This window comes from Mobula hypostoma, chromosome 20 (genome assembly GCF_963921235.1).
Source record: "Mobula hypostoma chromosome 20, sMobHyp1.1, whole genome shotgun sequence".
NCBI lineage: Eukaryota > Metazoa > Chordata > Chondrichthyes > Myliobatiformes > Myliobatidae > Mobula > Mobula hypostoma.
In genome coordinates this window covers 4401564-4422282 of record NC_086116.1, presented here as the reverse complement: position 1 = coordinate 4422282, position 20719 = coordinate 4401564, and the positions used below count along the sequence as shown (strand labels likewise).

The window sequence follows — 20719 nt, the reverse complement described above, 5'->3', positions numbered from 1 at the left end:
GAATGTCCTCAAACTCCTAATAAGGTACAGCTCCTGGTGTCTTCTTTGTGATTGGAACAAAACGTTGGGCCGAAGACAGATACCCCAAAATGTTGATGCCCTGGAACTTGAAGCTACTCACCCTTTCCACTCGATGACTGGTGTGCGTTCTCCCAACTTCTTCCTGAAGTCCACAATCAATTCCTCAGTCTTGTTGACATTGAATGTGATATTGTTGTTGTGACAACACTCAATCAGCCCATCTATCTCACTTCTGTATGCCTCCTTGTTACCATCTGAGATTCTATCAACAAAAGAGGTGGTATTGTTGGTGGTAAAGGTGTGCACAGCACATAGTCATGAGCATAGAGAGAGTATAACAGTGGGCTAAGCACACATATTTATGTGCCAATATAAACTGGGTCCAAACATAACAAACCCTCCTCCCCCCCCCCATTCATAAGAGAAATTGAGAAAGGTAAGTTTTTACATTGTTTGTAGTAATAGTTAAGACACTATCACACCATGAACACAGGGAAACACAATATCGAGTCACAGGAGTCATTGACTGCTGATGTTGTGGCTCAGAATTAAGGGTCAGGTTACGGTTTGGGGACAAGAAAAAGGGAGTTAGAAGTCAGGGGTTTTAAATGAAGAGTCAGGGGCTCATGATCCAGGTTGGAGCACTCTGTGTCTAAGGTTGGTGATCTGAAGGCACTGAGAAGACTAGTGATCCTCAGGTTGGCAACTGCCGGAACAGAGGCCCATACAGATAACGTCCCAGGTCAGAGGATTATACAGGTGAAAGTCATGAGGACCAGTGATAAAACCAGGTCACCAGGATTAGAGGCCTGCACGAATCTGGAAGTCAAGGCCCAAAGGTCAAACCCATGATCAGTAAGTCCTGGGAACAACAAAGTCTGAAGGGAAAAGGTCAAAGTCCAAGAGTTCAGCAAGTCTGGAGGTGCAGTGCAGTGCCTATAAAAAGTATTCACTTCCTCCATTCCCCCCCCCAGAAGTTTTCATGTTTTATTGTTTTACAATGTTGAGTCATAGTGGATTTAATTTGGCTTTTTTTTACACCAATCAACAGAAAAATAATCTTTCATGTCAAAGTGAAAACAGATCGCTACAAAGTGTCTCTACAGAGAAACTGAATATCAGAGTACAGTTAAGTCAATGATCAAGAAATGGAAGGAATATAGAATAGCTGTAAATCTGCCCAGAGCACACCATCATCAAAAACCGAGTGACTGTGCAAGAAGGGGGAACCAGTGAAGGAGACCACCAAGAGACCCATGACAACTCTGGAGGAGTTACAAGCTTCAGTAGCTGAAATGGGAGAGACTGCACATACAACAATTGTTGCCTGGGTGCTTCACCAGTTGCAGCTTTATGGGAGAGTGGCAAAGAGAAAGCTACTGTTGAAAAAACTCATGAAATCTCAGCTAGAGTTTGCCAGAAGGCATGTCGGAGACTTTGAAGTCAGCTGGAAGAAGGTTCTATAGTTTGATGGAACCAAAATTTAGCTTTTTGACCATCAGACTAAGTGCTATGTTTGCCATAAGCCAAATTGCTCATCATCAAAAACATATCATCCCCACCGTGAAGTATGGTGGTGGCTGCATCATGCTGTGAGGATGCTTCACTGCAGGCCCTGGAAGGCTTGTGAAAGTAGAGGGTAAAATACAGGGAAATTCTGGAGGAAAACTTGATGCAGTCTGCAAGAGAACTGCGACTTAGGAGAAAATTTGTTTTCCAGCAAGACAATGACCCCAAGCATAAAGTCAAAGCTACACAGGAAAGGCTTAAAAACAATGTTAATGCCCTGGAGTGGCCAAGTCAGAGTCCAGACCTCAATCCAATTGAGAATTTGTGCCTGGAGTTGAAAAGGGCTGTTCACTCACAATGTCCATGCAATTTTACAGCGTTGTAAAGAAGAATGGGGAAAAATTGCAATCCAGATGTGCAAAGCTGATAGAGACCTATCTACACAGACTCAAGGCTGTAATTGCTGCCAAAGGTGCATCTATAAATACTGACTTGAAGGGGGTGAGTAATTACACACTCAATTATGTTGCATTTAATAAGTGCAATAAATTTACACCAATTTGTTGCAATTTGTTTTCGCTTTGACACGAAAGAGTCTTCCCTGTTGATAAGTGTCAAAAAAGCCAAATTAAATCCACTGTGATTTAATGTTGTAAAACAATAAAACACATAAACTTCCAAGGGTGGAGGGGGGGAGGGTGAATATTTTCTAAAGGCACTGTAGAAGACTGAAGGTGGAAGACTGAAATTGTCAAGTACAGAGGGGGTAAAGGCCCAAAAGTCAAAGCCCCTGGGTCAGCTTGTCTGGAAAACCGAGGGTTGACATTTGCCAGTCTGGGCCAGAGATTGGAGGGTGGGGGACTGTTGTCTGGGAGTCAGGGACTGGAGGCCCAGAGGCAGCCTGTCCTAGTGTTGAAGGCCAGTCTGTGTGTGAGAGTAGGTGGGTGGGTGGATGGGAGGGTTAGAAAGGTGTTTGTTTTGCTGTTGTTGTTACTTGTGTTGTTCTGCTGAACATTATAGGTACATTATGTTGGCGCCAGGGTGTGTTGGCTGTTAAGGCAAACGACACCTTTTACTGCTTGTTTCAAAGTACACGTGATAAATAAATCTGAATCTCATTGTTGGCAAGGAGGTGTCATTACTAATCCGCACTGACCTTGGTCTCCCAATAAGGAGCTAGAGAATCTAGTTACAGAGAGAGGTTTAAAGGCCCAGGTTTTGAAACTTTGTGATTACTGAGGGGATTGTGATGCTGAATGCAGAACTGTAATCAATAAACAGTATGATCTTTCTGTCCTACTGTTTCTGGAAACTCATGGTGCACCAATGAACAGTCTAATGGGCAACATGATTCTCATGAAGTTTCTTAGTTCCCGGGGTAGATGGTTGTCTGATCAGCTGTGCCAATATAAACTGGGTGCCAACATAACAACCCCTCCCATTCATAAGAGAAATTGAGAAAGCAAAATTTTTACATTGTCTGTAGTAATAGTTAGGACACTATCACACCATGAACACAGGGAAACACAATATCGAGTGACAGGATGCCCTAAGGTTAACAGTCTTCACCCTGACTGGGTCCAGGCCTAATGCAGCAGAGAAGAAATTACAGGAGGGAGAATAATACAAAATGTGTTTGCATAGCCAGTGCAAAATAACTGAAAAGGGAACCCAAATTTAAAAAAAGGTGAATTAGGCAATGTGTCAGAATGTAAGAGAGGTAGATCTCTATTCTTGGTAAGTCTATAGTACAATGTCAACATGAATCTACATCTTTTGGCTTCTTGCATTTTTCAGTTCTCCCATCAACACACAGCAGTGTACTTGATTTACTTTTTATTATCTTGAAGCTCTTTCACAAATTCCAAATCAACCAGTCAACTTTCTAAAACAAACTGTTGAGTTTGAATGAAGTCAACGCACATTTTCAATTTTTAAAAAAATTTCTGTCAATAGTTTCATATTTATTACATGCAAACCTGTCGCCAACAATTCAAAGCCCACTGCATTTCGGTAATATGCCAATTAGTTTAACAGTACTTACATAGCATTTCATCTACCTATACTGTATAGACAAATTAACTGTTTATATTCAAGTGCCTCCCATTTTTAAAAAAACAAGAATATTTGGCCAACTACTTTTCTTCAGGTAAAAAGCAAAATGGTGGGAGCTGCTAAATTAAATCATTAAATTTTCCATCTCTTACCAGCAGAATATAGGAGCAGCTCCGCAGCTCCAATGGGAGTTTAAAAAATGAGCCTTGTCTTTTCAAAATACAGAAAATCTATGAACATCTTCAACAATCCATTTCCAAGTACACAATTATACACCAATAATCCTGGACAATTTAATAATTCTACTGTACAATTCTTAAGTGCTAACTTCACCATGAACTAAGAACAAAAATAAAAGGAATACTTCCAGGTTTCTAGATACTGACAATATCAAAGCAAACTTTGAAAATATGTGGAAATTCTATGTCTTGTATGAGTGCACCTCACAGTTAGTTATAACTAACTATTATTTGTTCCTCGTTAGCATCATTTAAAATAAAACATTGCAAAACAAAAAAAATGGACTTTGTAAAAGGTAAAAAGGATGCCATTAACAGACAAATTGAATAACCCAGATCAATATCACAATTAACTTGGAAAAATTGATTGACTTTTGACTTGGGGAAAAAAAAGAGAAAAAAAAAAATCACAAAAACCTTTGAGAATCCTTCCATGCTGTGTAGTTAAGAAAGAACTTCTCCAATGCATTGGGTACTACATGTGCAAAAATAGACTGATTCAAAGAAGCATGTTGTCAATTTCTGTGCATCTGTATAAGTAGGATAGAGGGATGGCCTAGTGAGTAAGGAATGGAATGGGGGAAGATGAACTGAAAAATAAACAATATTCCTACACCTCATCTCTTTAGTAGCTCTACAAAACCTTTGAGCAGAAGAGCCTTTAGGCAAAGGAAACTGCTTCGTCTGATTCATCAGAATCACCCATTTTCTCAATAAAGTACATAAGTGTGGTAGCAGTTATAACACAAGCATCAATGAGATAATAACCAATCATTTTTATTTACTTTAAAGGAGCTGGCAAAGTCAACATTTACTCCTAATTACACCTTGAGAAGGTGGTATAACATCTTGAACTACTGATCCTTCTGCTCTCAGCTTGGAAGGCATGGCTGCCTTGGAAAGGAACTGCACTGGAACTTGTGAATGAAACATAACACAGCCAATATGCACTGGGGAAGACCAACTATTTAAGAAGACGTTTGAAAAGAAAGCAAACCTAACACTACCAATTTTCAATTTTGTTACAGCTGCATTCAAAACAAGTAAAGAAAGACTCTTCCATCAGATTACCAACTTGTGCCTTGTAGGAAGAGTGTCAAGTAATACATAGCTTTACTAGCATCAGTCTCAGAGTTGCTGCTGTAACGATTTTTTGGCTGATCCAGTTAAACATCTAATTGGAAGTGACTCTGAGGAAGTTGATAATGAGAAACTAGTACACAGAATCTTAAAAGTAGATGGTTACAATCTTAGAGATACTCATTTTGTAGGCCTTGTGTGCCAGACATTACTTCCCACTTATCAACCTACTTCTAAATGTCATATAAAATCTTGGGGCTAAAGACGTAGGCTATCAAATTGAACAGTTAAGTACTTGTGTGCAATGAATGAATATTACCACTTTTGACACGATGTGAAGAATGCCACTAAAGTAGTTGGTTGGACCCACGGCACTTCACTGAGGACCTTCTGCAGTGATGTCTTATTTTCCCTAATATTGGTTGAGCAATAAAAGCTGTCTGAAATAATGGGGAATTCATGCCCTCCCCCTATCCATAACCATGGATATTGTATGTTTGCTTGTGGAGGCAACAAAACCTGGCAGCAATTCTGACACTGCAGTTTCCCTTTAGTAATACAATTGGCTATCAGTTTAGTTTACGCACTCAAGTTGGACTTGATTCTTCAACTCTCTCTCCCAGAAGTGACAATGCCATTGATGCCGCTGAAGTGACAATTGCTTGTGATGCTGTTGAATCCCATGCTTTACGAAAAAAAATTTAAATTCAACCAATACTCAAAGATTCAGAATTAATTTTAAATCACCAGTTACTGGAGACCCAACTTTTGTTTGGATAATCCATAATTTGATTTTATCAACCCAACTGAAGTAAACAGGATCATGATACTAGAAAGTGAGATGTATGAACCTGAATACAAGAGTTCTAAACTCTCAAACTAAGTTAAATGAAAGTTATGAATTTATTAACTGATGCAAAATGCATCAAATTTAATCTACAGTGAAAAGCAATGATCACAGTAAGTCCATGTGTCTACAACATGGAATCAAGAACATTCAGCCAACAGGCCTATTCAGTGTTTCTACCAAATGCTTGTCACCTACTCCTCTACACTCACACATGGACCTCTTTCCAACCACCAACCCCCTGTCCCCCGTCCCCAAGTCCATCCACTGTCGACGAACTTCACATTCCCAGCATTTCCTTCAAAATTCCCAATTTCATTTTGCACCTCTTACTTCTGAGCTCACAAGTGGAAAATTGATCCCTATCCACCCTACTGAAGATTTATAAAAATGTTATCTCATTGTAGTGGGATCACCGAGTACATATTTTTATCGGCATTGATTTTCTATGGAAGCATTCTGAGGTTAGGATTAGATATTGCATGCATGATGACAGTAGTGACAATGAACTAGCCAGATCACAGTTTAGGTATACGTCAAGATTTTTAATTGTCAGTTCTGTGATTGGGGCTTGCTCTGCTCCACTGGTCAAGTCATGAGAACACAATTTCTTACAGAAAGCCATTCTGATGCCCAGGACCTTGACATAAAGCAGCAGCGGACTCTCCATTTTAACCAGTAATAATCTGGATCCAACCAGTTAAGCTTTAATCTTTATTCTGAAGTTAGTGATAAGTGGCTCACCTCAGACCACAAATTCTAGTTCACAATCTGGCACTAGGTGGCAGTTTTCTGTAATATCTTGGGGCTCCTCAAAGAGGAAAAAAAGTGCTCTGCTTTTATCAGCACGTTCTTTCACTTTCTTGATAAAGCCTGTTTCTTTTTAAGAAACTGTCCTAAAGAAGACAATTTTTTGAAAGTGACCACCAAATATTATATTAATACGGAAGTGCAGATCTAGCTCTTCAATACATGCTTAAATTAAACATCTGAGCTCAGTTTTATTTACAAAACTGTAATCTTACTCAAAATGTTAAGTGCACAGCTGAAGATATGCCTTATAAACAATCAAGTATGTTTTGTTCACAGGAATAAATGCACTCTGTTTGCAGTGGGAGAGCCAAGGAAGTCGCATGTTGTCCAAATAGTGCAGGGCATGCAATATATTTGAGATGCAGGTGCGAAGGGATTGGACAAGAAGACATAGGATGGAGTCAGGGTACAAGGAGACAAGTTTGGTGGGACAGAAGCAGGCAGAAACAATGCAGGTCAATGCTGTCTGTGGATTGTAGGTTGAGATAGAGGCTATGGGGGTGGGGTGGGAAGATCCCTAATGTAATGAGATGTTTCAAGGTTTCAAAGATGTGTGAGTGTTGAGATCAGTGGAGTTCTGATCAAGAGGGTGATGTACCCTAGATCGGTCAGATGTTATGGAAAGTGTTACCAACTACATTGGGTGCCACTGTAGCGTAGCAGTTAGCGTGACACTATTATAGCTTATAGCATTCTTGAGTTTGGCGTCATTCTGCAAGGAGTCTCTGTACGTCCTTCCCGTGGAATGTGTGGGTTTCCCCAGGTGCTCCTGTTTCCTCTCTCACTCCAAAGGAGTTCCAGTTTGGTTAAACAGACATTGTAAGTATTTCCATAATTAGGTTGGGGCTAATTGGGATTGTGGGTTGTTGAGGTGGCGTGGCTCAAAGAGCTGGAAGGGTCTATTCTACACAGTATCACTAAATAAATAAATAGAGATAAATAATAGATAATTAACATTAAAACACAACATGGACATCTCCTCAATGATCACCTGCCTTCAGCTCCGAAGAGTAATTACCACTAACAGTGACAGATAAAGGAACAGCAGTAAAATTGAAATCAGGGAAACTTTCTGCTACCTTGTGTTACTGCCCTCCATTATCTACACCATGCTGCTTCAAGGAGTTTCAAGGTAGTAGGCTAACCCCAAACATGTTCAACTGCATCAATAACCTTCACTGCATCAGAGAAGACCAGAAGTAAATATGCTAATAGGTTAAAGTGTGGTTCAGTTTGTCAATATGGATTACTTCATTCACCACTATTCTGAACTGATTCTATGACTTACAGACTCACTTTCAAGGACTCTTTATAACTCATGTTCTCAATATTATTTTTATTTGCAGTTTGTTTTGCACATTGGTTGTTTGTCGGTCTTTATGTATAGTTTTCCTGTAAATGCCTGCAAGGAACTGAATCTCAAGGTGGTACTTGGTGACATATGTATGTTGATAATAAATTTACTTTGTACTTTGAACATTCAGACAAGAAGCCCACAGCATCTAACCTCAGAATGATTGGTAGCAAATATTCACAAACAGGAATGTAAGAGAATAACCAAATAAAATCACCCACATTCAACTTTGATCAGAAACTTATTTACACCAGCCACAATTACTTTACTATCATCAGGATGAAAGCTTATGTATTTTGCAGCAATTGATTTCATTCCTTTCTCCCCAAAACCTTTCCACCATTGACAAAGCACAAATAAAGATTTTGATAGTTCGAATGAAAAATGCAATCAACAGCTACGCCCTGCTGACACTTGACAGAACTATTTTTTTTTTAACTACTTTTTTCAAATGATTCCACTACTAAGCTGCATGCGATTGAAACTTGCAAGTTACATTTTGATGGTGTGCCTTGGGGATGATGAGCGACCTGGCGCTTTACTGTCTCCAAGGGAGTTCAGTGAAGTTTGGTGTGAAGTGTGTGGCCTGGGAACAGGATATGAGCCCAAGATCATCTCCATTGCTTCTCTCTGATTGAGGCATTGGCCAAGGTTGAAGTCAATGAAAATGAGAGCAGAGGATGGGTGAGTGTTTGGCATCATCTGTTTGCCTCTAATCAGTCTTCCTCTCCCTCTTGCTAGATCCTGTCGGAGGAAAGTGAAGGAGTCTTGGGATCTACAATGCCAAGATTGATTAGCAAGGCTGTGCATTCATTTGAGGATTTTGAGATTCTTGCTGCATGCGTTTTTGCTGTTTTTGAATTGTTTGATTGGGACGATTGATGCGGACGGACTGGGGCAGCCCCGTGGCCTGCATTGACTAGCAGCGTGGCACTAAACTAAACTGAATAATTCTGGACTCCTCGTTTGATGTTTCATATTCAATGCGTTATTTGCTTGCTTTTTGCCGTTTGTGTAATTTGTTCTTTTTCACCCCCCTCGCACGTTGTGTGTTTGATGTTTACTTGAATGTGTTCCATGGTGTTTCTTTGTTTTGTGGCTGCCTGCAGGAGGGTGAATCTCAAGAGTTGTATTCTGTATACATACTTTGAATCTTTGATATAATACTCCCCACTTGCCTAGATGAATACAGCTCAAAAACATGCTCAATACCATCAAGTAATGTACTTTAAAACAGCACTCCATTCACCACCTTCAACATGCACTGCAGTCGAATCGGCACACCATACCTAGCATACGCTCTCACATGATGCAGTATAGATAATTACCCTGGATTTATGACAGCCTCTGCAATATAGATGACTGGTAATACTTAAAACAAGTACAACATGCACATTAAAACACCACCACCTCCAAGTCAATCCAAGTGGATTAAAATTCTTAAAGACATTACCAAGTAGCAATGTTCTGCCATTTCAACAGCAACAACAGCATCAGTTTCGCAAAGGCGTGAAAGACCAGGAAATGAATGCTGGCTTCGACAATGGCAGCATTGTAACTGCCTTAATACATCACATTCGTCTTCCCAATTCTTCACCACCATTATTTCCACATTAATCCTTAACTACGTAAACACGAGGAATTCTGCAGAAACTGGAAATTCAAGCAACACACATCAAAGTTGCTGGTGAACGCAGCAAGCCAGGCAGCATCTCTAGGAAGAGGTGCAGTCGACGTTTCAGGCCGAGACCCTTCATCAGGACTAACTGAAGGAAGAGCTAGTAAGAGATTTGAAAGTGGGAGGGGGAGGGGGAGATCCAAAATGATAGGAGAAGACAGGAGGGGGAGGGATGGAGCCAAGAGCTGTACAAGTGATTGGCAAAGGGGATATGAGAGGATCATGGGACAGGAGGCCCAGGGAGAAAGACAAGGGGGGTGGAGGGAAACCCAGAGGATGGGCAAGGGGTATAGTCCGAGGGACAGAGGGAGAAAAAGGAGAGAGAGAGAGAAAGAATGTGTGTATATAAATAAACAATGGATGGGGTACGAGGGGGAGGTGGGGCATTAGTGGAAGTTAGAGAAGTCAATGTTCATGCCATCAGGTTAGAGGCTACCTAGATGGAATATAAGGTGTTGTTCCTCCAACCTGAGTGTGGCTTCAACTTTACAGTAGAGGAGGCTGTGGATAGACATATCAGAATGGGAATGGGATGTGGAATTAAAATGTGTGGCCACTGGGAGATCCTGTTTTCTCTGGCGGACAAAGCGTAGGTGTTCAGCAAAATGATCTCCCAGTCTGCGTTGGGTCTCGCCAATATATAGAAGGCTCTCAAAGTTCTCCGCTCCTTTTTGGATTCCAGACCTAATCAGTTCCCCTCTACCACCACTCTGCTCCGTCTAGCGGAATTAGTCCTTACTCTTAATAATTTCTCCTTTGGCTCCTCCCACTTCCTCCAAACTAAAGGTGTAGCTATGGGCACCCGTATGGGTCCTAGCTATGCTTGTCTTTTTGTTGGCTTTGTGGAACAACCTATGTTCCAAAGCTATTCTGGTATCTGTCCCCCACTTTTCCTTCACTACATCGACGACTGCATTGGCGCTGCTTCCTGCAGGCATGCTGAGCTTGTTGACTTTATTAACTTTGCCTCCAACTTTCACCCTGCCTTCAAGTTTACCTGGTCCATTTCCGACACCTCCCTCCCCTTTCTAGATCTTTTTGTCTCCATCTCTGGAGACAGCTTATCTACTGCTGTCTACTATAAGCCTACTGACTCTCGCAGCTATCTGGACTATTCCTCTTCTCACCCTGTCTCTTGCAAAAATGCCATCCCCTTCTCGCAATTCCTCCGTCTCCGCTGCATCTGCTCTCAGGATGAGGCTTTTCATTCCAGGACGAGGGAGATGTCCTCCTTTTTTAAAGAAAGGGGCTTCCCTTCCTCCACCATCAACTCCGTTCTCAAATGCATCTCCCCTATTTCACGCACATCTGCTCTCACTCCATCCTCCCGTCACCCCACTAGGAATAGGGTTCCCCTGGTCCTCACCTACCACCCCACCAGCCTCCAGGTCCAACATATTATTCTCCATAACTTCCGCCACCTCCAACAGGATCCCACCACTAAGCACATATCTTTCCCTCCCCCCCACCGCTTTCCGAAGGGATCGCTCCCTACGTGACTCCCTTGTCCATTCGTCCCCCCCCCCATCACTCCCCACTGATCTCCCTCCTGGCACTTATCCTTGTAAGCAGAACAAGTGCTACATATGCCCTTACACTTCCTCCCTTACCACCATTCAGGGCCCCAGACAGTCCTTCCAGGTGAGGCGACACTTCACCTGAGTCAGCTGGCATGATATACTGCTTCCGGTGCTCCCAATGTAGCCTTCTATATATTGGCAAGACCCGATGCAGACTGGGAGATCGTTTTGCTTAACACCTATGCTCTGTCACCAGAGAAAGCAGGATCTCCCAGTGGCCACACATTTTAATTAATTCCACGGCCTCCTCCACTGTAATGATGAAGCTACACTCAGGTTGGAGGAACAACACCTTATATTCCGTCTGGGTAGCCTCCAACCTGATGGCATGAACATTGGCTTCTCTAACTTCCGCTAATGCCCCACCTCCCCCTCGTACCCCATTCGTTATTTATTTATATACACACATTCTTTCTCTCTCTCTCTCTCCTTTTTCTCCCTCTGTCCCTCTCACTATACCCCTTGCCCATCCTCTGGGTTTTCCCCCCTCCCCCTTTTCCTTCTCCGTGGGCCTCCTGTCCCATGATCCTCTCATATCCCCTTTGCCAATCAACTGTCCAGCTCTTGGCTCCATCCCTCCCCCTCCTGTCTTCTCATATCATTTTGGATCTCCCCCTGCCCCCCTCCCCCCCTCAAATCTCTTACTAGCTCTTCCTTCAGTTAGTCCTGACGAAGGGTCTCGGCCCGAAACGTCGACTGTACCTCTTCCTAGAGATGCTGCCTGGCCTGCTGCGTTCACCAGCAACTTTGATGTGTGTTGCTTAATCCTTAACTACCTTGGTTTCATTTTAGACCCCAAGAGGAGATCTCAAAAACACACTGGTTCATTCATTTCACATTTCCTATGTTATCCAAATCCTCACCCCTCTCTTAATTGAATTACTGCTGAAATCCTCTGCCACATTCTTGGCACATCAGGACTTCATACTTCTCTAGATAGCCACCCATTTTCTTCCAACTTCCTCCCAAATTCTGCTGCCTGTAAGTGTAGTTCACACCCAGTTTTGTTCAGCCTTCACTCATCTTTGGAAATTTCTAATGGTTTCCCAATCAACAACATTTGGAATTCGTTTTATCACTTCCCATTCCTCCAAACTCATTTCAACAAGTTCCATCTGTAGCTCTCCAAGATCTTTTTATTCCTACAGCTCTGCCTCTTACACAATCTAATTTTAAATAATCCTTTCACTGGTATTGTTATTTAGCCCCTGTGACTGATATTTGGGAATACCTTCTTCAAATCCTTTTGCTCCTGTCCTAACTTAAATTGCTTCTTAAAATGCTATGTTTTAGTTGTGCTTTTCGTTATTTATCCTAGTGAAGACATCAAAGACAGGAATAATGGATGTACATGACTCAATACAGGATAATCAGTAGCACTGTTCCCTCTAAACAGCGAGGGTACGTGGCCGTGCAGAAACTATTGCTCCTGTGCGCATAGCCTTTGTTGCCACACAGCTGTAATTTTCTTAACATTTAAGCATTTAAAGTGCTGCCCAATTTTCAAGCTGTGTAGAAGTTGATTAGCAGTCAGCTGAAGTTTATAAAGTGTGGAAAATGGAAAGCCTGCAAGAACATAAACTACAGCATCAAACAATAACTGTTGTGGACAAGACAGGACTTGATAATATACTGGAAGTGGAGACAGAAATAGTCTTTGCAGTGGAGGTGATAAAGCTCCAGCATCTAAAAAAGTGTAGCAAGGCAGGTGTAGCACAAATTTGCCTGCAGAAGAGCATGGAAGCACAGTATGGAAAAGCCAAACATTTCCATGTTGTCCAATCAGAAGAATGTGAAATGGTGTCCCAATCTGAATTTGAACTTGAAAAGAGATCACCTCAGACAGATCAATAATGAGCATGGAAGTCAGCAGTTGGCATTCTTTGCAAATTCTAGCAGAGATGAATATATTCGTGTAACTACATCAGAGTTAAATGCATGTGACAGAACAGCTGCACATTTTCTGAGTGATCAATACTTTACTGCTGCAACCTCCATGTATCCCGCAGCTGACAAGCTGGATTTTCAAACACCTAGCTGGAGCTTATATTCTGCTGCTCTGGAGACACCACTGTGCGCAGGATTACATGGAGCACAAACTTTTATCTCAGCAAAAGACAAAATGTGGAAACTGCTGATGGCAGAATCCACACCTATCTAAACATTTAAATGTATATAAGGAAGTTCACAAAGGATCCGTGGTCATTAAAGCATAGACATTGTGTTGTTCCATAGATTGGAGTATCATTAAGGGTTTGCCATTCCCAATTCTGAATTTCTGTCGAGCATTATTTACCTGAAACACATACAGAAATATGCTTTTTCTACTTAAGATGCAGTATATAAAGACCCAGTTATCACTGCACCCTTCATAAACAATTATACATTAATAAGACATTGAAGCCTTGGCCATTGTGACATCCACTGTATTGTAGAATTGGGTGGAGCATATTTAAGGCTACTGCATTCAAATGTACACACACAAAGCATGGCAACAAATGATTAGGCAAAACTGATCAATGCTGGTGCTTTGATGAAACAAGCCTCCGACCAATCACCTCCAACCAGCTTCTCATCTCTTCAGCAAGCCTCTCCTTGAACATTTCTCGGCTGTTTAAAGAACAATGTAGCAGCAGGTTCCACATTAAACTGTAAATTTGGTTTGTTAGGGATGTCGATGCTGTCTTGTTTAGGAAACCATGCTCAGTGGAAATAGACCTGCTCATCACTGTCAAACATCATTCTCCCCCCCCCCCCACTTTTCTCCTTTCCACAGATACCAGCTATGCTCAATTCTGGTAAATCTTCTGCAACTCTTTAAAATATACTCTGTACCATAAAAGCAATTGGGATCAGTGTCGTAGTACAGTAATACCATTCATGCCCGCCTGTCCCCTATAAGAGCTGTACATTAATCCCACTCCACGCTCTGACCTCAAAGTCCTAAAATGTTCTTTTCACATCAGACAGCATCGTTCACAAAAACAAAACATTAAGACACACGGACACTTTATTTCCATTACCGTTTATAGTAACAAAAACGCTTTTCATGCTGTCTTGTGGGCAAATGTCCAACGTCCAGGTTGCAATTGCTCCCTATTTTCAGCTGCTGCATTTGACATCACCCGGCTGCGGTTCGCCGAGTGATATTCTCAAATTAGCCATTGTTTTGTTTGCAAATGTTATAGATTTGACGGCCCATTTTGGGAGGGATTCGGAGTTTACAAACTCGGGAGAGAGAGAATTCCCTGCGCTACAAGAGGGCACACCCTCTGCGTTCGGAAACAAATCCAGCCCGTTGACTGCGCCACACAAGGCCGCGGGTGCAATCGGTCGGCGGAGGCTGGAGCCAAGCTCAGCAACCTACCGGACTCCTATGTAGGAGACCTTAACGGAGGGGCCCGCAGTGACAGCCGACCCATTCGAGCCGGGGACGGGTGTGGAAGGACAGTCAGGGGGCGCTGGGCCCGAGGGTTGCAACATCGGGTCCGGCCGGAGGTTCGCCTCTCCCAACCCCCGCCCCCTGCCCCGGGTCGAGGAGGCGGCGGCCGGGCAGGCGACGGGGAGCCGAGGCTGCGGCTGCTCTGGGTGAAAGGTCATGGAGAGGGGGTGAACCGCTGTCGTCAGATATGCAAAAGCGGCGGCCGCACGGCGCTGCCGAAATGTCTCCAGCGGCGGGAGCGTGGGACGGAGGACTCTCGCCTCCTACCCGATCGCCTGCTCGTCCGCTGCCAGCCACGACCAGGAGTGCTGGGGCCCAAGGCCCAGTCCCTTCCCTTCAAGCTGCCTTGGCTCGCAATCGTGGGGCCTGGGCTCGGCGGGGCGGCGCCGGGCCTGAGATGGCGGTGGTTCGGCGGCTGTTGCCGTCGCCGAGATGGGGAGAACGGGTTGCGACCACCACACTGACGAGACGGTTCAAGTGGCGTATCCGCCCTTCTTACCTGAAGCGTTATTTTCAAACGGGCGGAAAAGCCCTGAACGTTTTTCCCCCGTTTCTCGACTCCACCGCGGGTCAGAGTTCGTGACCTCTTCCTCGCTTCGACAGCCGGCGCATGCGTACTAATGCCCGACGAGGACGCCGATGCGCAAAATGGCGACGCAGCTAGTTTATGGGCTTGGATGGGTGCCAAAGCCAAAATTCTAGCTCTTCCTGTGCTGGAAAGGTATTTCTTTCGATTGTCCCTGTCGTTTTCAAGTGGCTGAGTGCCGATGAATGACGTCTTGGTAACGGTGTGGTGGGGTCAGCAGCACCGAGGCACAAGCGGGGCAGCTGATGGCGTTTCAAGGAGCTTCATTTTCTGGTCGCCCATTTTCTACAGGCCCAGAGCCGGGAGATTCCCCTCCCCCATTAACAGTGAGGCTCACTCCCTGCTCCTCTTACATTCAGCTCAAGATAAATTATTCATTTCTACCAGGAGCTTAGCTGTGGAAAAATAACCCAGAAAAGGGACAAATGAAAGAGCTGACATAACAATTTGAAATTAAGAAAGTAAAAATCTGAAATTAAAGCAGTGAAGCAAAATTAGCAAGTAAAATATAAGAAATTCTTTTGAAAAGTGAGCATCTTGCTTTCTTCCAAATTGCTGAAAAATCCTTATTTATTATCACCTAACAGTATAAGGTCAAATTTTCCTCTATAAATCCGCCACCAGTTTGTGGGCAAAGTTCAAGGTAAATATTATCAAAGTACATACAACTTTGAGATTCGTTTTCTTGTATACAGTAAAGAAAAAAATAGAATCAATGTAAGACTTCACTTAACAGGATGGACAAAAAAGCAATTTGCAAAGGACAACAAACTGTGCAAATATGAAATAGAAAAAAAAGCAATAAGTGTCAAGAACATGAGATAAAGCATCCTTGAAAGTGAGTCCATAGGTTGTGGGAACAGTTCAGTGATGTTGGGTGAAGTTATCCTCTTTGGTTCAAGAGCCCACTGGTTGAGGGGTAGTAACTGTTTCTGAGTCTGCTGGTGTGAGTCCTGAGGTCCATATACCACCTTCCTGATGGCAGCAGTGAGACAAGAGCATGACCTGGGTGGTAGGGGTCTTTGATGATGGATGCTGCTTTTCTGCGACACTGCTCTGTGTAGATGTGCTCAATGGTGGGGAGGGTTTTACCCATGATGGACTGGGGAGTATACACTACTTCTTGAAGGATTTTGCCTTCAAGGGCATTGGTGTTTCCATACTAGGTCATGATGCAACCTGTCATCAAACAGTCCACCATAAATTTATAAATGCTTGTCAAAAGTTTTAGATGTGATGCTGAATTCTCTCAAACTTCTAAGGAAACAGATGCGCTGCCGTGCTTTCTTTGTAATTGCACTTATTTGCTGGGCCCAGAACAGGTCCTCTGAAATGATAACACTGAGGAATTTAAAGTTGCTGACTCTCCACCTCTGATTCCCCTGATGAGGACTGGCTCATGGACCTCTGGTTTCCTCCTCCTGAAGTCAATAATCAGCTCCTTGGTTTTGCTGACATTGACTGATTGTTGTTGTGGCACTACTCAGCCAGATTTTCAATCTTCCTCCTATATGCTGATTTGTCACGACCTTTGATTTGGCCAATGACAGTGATGTCATTAGCAAATTTAAATATGGCATTGGAGCTGTGCTTAGCCTCTGTCATAAGTATAGGGGGCTAAGCATACAATCTTTTGGTGCAGCTATATTGATGGAGCTTGTAGAGGAGATGTAGTTGCCAATCTGAACTGACAGGTCTACAAATGAGGGAATCAAGGATCCAATTGCACATGAGGGTATTGAGGCTAAGGTCCTAAAGCTTATTGACTAGTTTTGATGGGATTTTAGTGTTGAATGCCAAGCTGTAGTTGATAAAGAACAACATCCTGGTGTATGCATCTTTACTGTCCAAATGTTCCAGGGTTGAGTGAAGAGCCAATGAAATGGCATCTTCTGTGGACCTGTTATGCTGGTAGGCAAATTGGAGTGGATCCAAATTGCTTCTCAGAAGGAGTTGATTTGTTTCATCGCCAAACTCTCAAAGCACTTCACTGTAATTGTCACTGGACGATAGGAGCTGCTGGACTTTGTGATTTCCTGGGATTCCTTTACTTGTGTCATTGCACTTGTGTTTGCCACCAGAGTAAGACCTGAATTAAAGCAGATCTGCACTCTTTGTATTCTGTTCTCCCATCACCTCTGTGCTTACAAACCAACAGTAATTTCATGTATGATATTTGTTGTTGTACTATCTTACTATTTATGACCTTGTCTACATAAACATTTTCTTCTTTATCAAATACTTGTGGGCTTTAATCTGCTTTGATATTTCCCTTAAAACCCCTTTCAGTCAGCTTTGCAGTAGTAGTTTCTTTTGGAGCTGAATTTTGCTCATCTCGATAAAGATATTATACAAGCAAAATGTTATTGATCCTAGATGTAACCCTCTCTGGTTATTTTCTTCCCTTTTATGTGCCTTACATAAAAAAAGCTGAGTTCAAGATTTTCACACAAGGAAATACTGTCTCCACATCCATCTGCCAAGATCCTTGTATATTTAAATCAAGTCACTGCTCACTTTTCTAAACTCCAACAAGGTAGCTAATCAATTCTTATCTTTTGACAACATAGCCATTCCAAGTAATAGTCTTCTAATTTTTATTCTGAACTGCTTCCAATACGTTAATCTTCCATTTACCTCACTTTGTAATCTGTGAACTTTTGCCTTTCACGGTAGTATTTGATAACTTTTGGAAATCTAGGTATAGTATTCCATGGGTTCTCCTTTACTAACAACACATGTTATTTCTCCAGAGAACTTCAATAAACTGGTCAAACATAGTTTCCCTTTCACAGAAACGTATTGACATTACCTGATGACCTTTCATTTTTTTTCAATTCTCCTGCTATTATGGATGAAAGAGAATCAGCTTGATTTCAAACATTTTCAGCAGCATTTTGGATGAGCTGAAATTAATGGAAGGTGGATTATGAAGGGTCAGCCAGGACTGAAATTGAGTAATGAATAGGAGGATCAGTTATTAACGAAAGTTTCAGACAGACAGAGTAAAATAAAGGTGGAGTTGGCAGATGTAACCGAGGTGGAAAGAGGTATTCTTAGTGATGCCGTGAATAATTAGAATCAAGTTTATTATCACTGACATGTTGTGAAATCTGTTGTTTTGTGGCAGCAGTACAGTGCAAGTCACAAAAATGATTATAAATTACATAATCAATAGTGTCAATAGTAATAATTTCAACAAACTCATTCGTAAGGCCAGTGATGTTGTGGGGATGGAACTGGACTCTCTGACAGTGGTGTCTGAAAAGAGGATGCTGTCTAAGTTGCATGCCATCTTGGACAATGTCTCACATCCACTACATGATGTACTGGTTGGGCACAGGAGTACATTCAGCCAGAGACTCATTCCACCGAGATGCAGCACAGAGCGTCGTAGGAAGTCATTCCTGCCTGTGGCCATCAAACTTTACAACTCCTCCCTTGGAGGGTCAGATACCCTGAGCCAATAGGCTGGTCCTGGACTTATTTCCTGGCATAATTTAGATGTTACTATTTAATTATTTATGGTGCAACTGTAACGAAAGCCAATTTCCCCTGGGATCAATAAAGTATGACTATGACTAGTGCAGAAGACGAATAGTGAGGTGGTGTTCATGGGTTCATGGGCCGTTCAGAAATCTGATGGCAGAGGACTAAGGGCTCACCTTGGAATGAAATTTGAGAGCATGATTGCCTCACATAGATGCCCAGATTGAGGGTGGATAAATTAATAAAGCAATTTAATTAAAATATTGGAAATTTGAAGTAATTTTTAAATGTAATTTGAAAATGTACATAAAATCTGAAAGGATATTAATGAAATTATATTTTAGAAATGAAGTAAAATTACAAGTTATGTGGAATAAACAAATAATGTATGACGTGTATTGGTACACAAAATCTAAAATAAAAATGTTAATTTAAAATAAAAATACAAGAAATCTGAAAGAAAAAATACAATAGAATGAATATACTAAAATTATATGAATTCAAATAAAGGATGGAAATTTGATGTAAGAAGTATGAGATCACCAAATTTTAAAAATTAAGGAAATAGTACATTGAAGAGTACATGGAATCCAAAATAAGGTCATCCTAGCCCCATATCTGCACAGTTGCTCATTCGCAGTAGAGCAAAGAAACTGGTACCCCTACACCAATAGTGACAATTGTAGCCAGCAGCTTGAATACCATCATTTAACACATTTCCCTTTTTCAAAACTTTGGTTGAAAGTTTATCCTAAATCCTACGCATTCATTGCATGAATAAAATTTTCTTCATGTTAGCATGGTTCTTTTGCATTGAGCTTATATCTGCACCCCATGCTTATTGCAAATGGATTCTATTCATCTAATCCATTCACAATTTTAAACATTTCTATCAATCCTCTGTCCCTTCTGTGCTTTGAGGAAAACAATCCCAAATTGTCCAGTCTATCCAGAACTGCAGTTTCTTTTTCCTAGAATTCTTAGCTTCTGACGACTATACAGTCTTCAGAAGCCAAGGTGTGGTGCCCAAAACTAAACATAATGAACTAGTTGGGACTGCAATATTTTTATATTTCTCTTGAATCTAATTTTCTGATTTTTATCTTCTTCTTTATAAAGTTTACTTTCAAGTAAATACATATACAGTAAAGAAAACAAATAGCATTGTGTCTTAATAAATTTGGACATTTGAGATGATAAGTACAAGACAACAATGACAAAATGCAAATAATTTGATAAACTAATTTGAAATTTAAAAGGCTCCAGACATTTAAACATTAAGAATGATAAGGAATTCTGAAAACATTAAAAACATCAATTTGAAATATTCCAATGAAATTTGGCAAATAGGTCAGATATTTGAAAAATAATAAAACTTGAAATAGAAAATACAAGAAATCTAAAATCAAAATTACAGAAAAATCTGAAATTAAAAGTATTGGAAAAATGATACCAAAAATATAAAATATCTTAAAATACCTGAAACAAAAAATTCAGGGTGGAGAGTGGAATCTAAATTAAATTGTACTTTCTTTGCTGGAAAGTATGTTGGACAATATTTACCGTGTCCTTTTGATGGTGCAGATTGCACACAAAATTTGTGCTCCAATTTCACTGGCATGATTTCTGTATCCATTTACACTGACAGCAGATATTCTCAGGGCTTACTTGTGTGTATTCAGCAGCAACCAAACTTATCTCTTGCTGAGTGAAGGCATATGTACCTCCAAGTGGAAGTGCATTGTGACTGTACGAACCTAGTGAAGGAAGGTGTAACAAGGTTTTGGAAGGTTGCTGGAAATCATAGTAAAGCACAGGTACAACTCTAGTAGATAGACGTGGCAGTGGAGGGAGACCCAATGAGCATTGTATCATAAGTGTTAGCAGGCCCAAGAGTTAAAAAATACATGTGGACTAAGATGTTTACTGTCCTGTGCTATCACCAGTGGGATCATCAGTTGATCTGCCACCTGTCTTCAGGAGTTTCAGCCCGCTTATGATCAGGACTCCCTCGAGGTGGTGGGCC

At 41.6% G+C, this 20719-nt stretch overlaps 1 protein-coding gene and 1 long non-coding RNA gene across 15 annotated transcripts in view; one reads left to right on the top strand and one right to left on the bottom strand.

The window, feature by feature from the left end:
• The window catches only part of LOC134359288 (nuclear receptor subfamily 2 group C member 1-A-like), a 131403-nt gene extending 116170 nt beyond the window's left edge, over positions 1–15233 (bottom strand). For 9 of the 14 annotated variants that reach the window (XM_063072276.1, XM_063072275.1, XM_063072277.1 and 6 more), the window contains exons 1-2: positions 15118–15221; positions 122–283 (exon numbers count right to left, since the gene is read on the bottom strand). The gene's annotated coding sequence lies outside the window, so the exon portion shown is untranslated. Of the gene's footprint in view, positions 1–121; positions 284–14199; positions 14345–15117 lie in introns of those variants that run through there. The other 5 variants (XM_063072264.1, XM_063072266.1, XM_063072265.1 and 2 more) reach the window with 4 other exon arrangements.
• Positions 15234–15243: 10 nt separating this feature from the next.
• The window catches only part of LOC134359289 (uncharacterized), a 59727-nt gene continuing 54251 nt past the window's right edge, over positions 15244–20719 (top strand). Inside the window, exon 1 of the long non-coding RNA XR_010021076.1 lies at positions 15244–15339. This is a non-coding gene — a long non-coding RNA (uncharacterized LOC134359289). The remainder of the gene's footprint in view (positions 15340–20719) is intronic.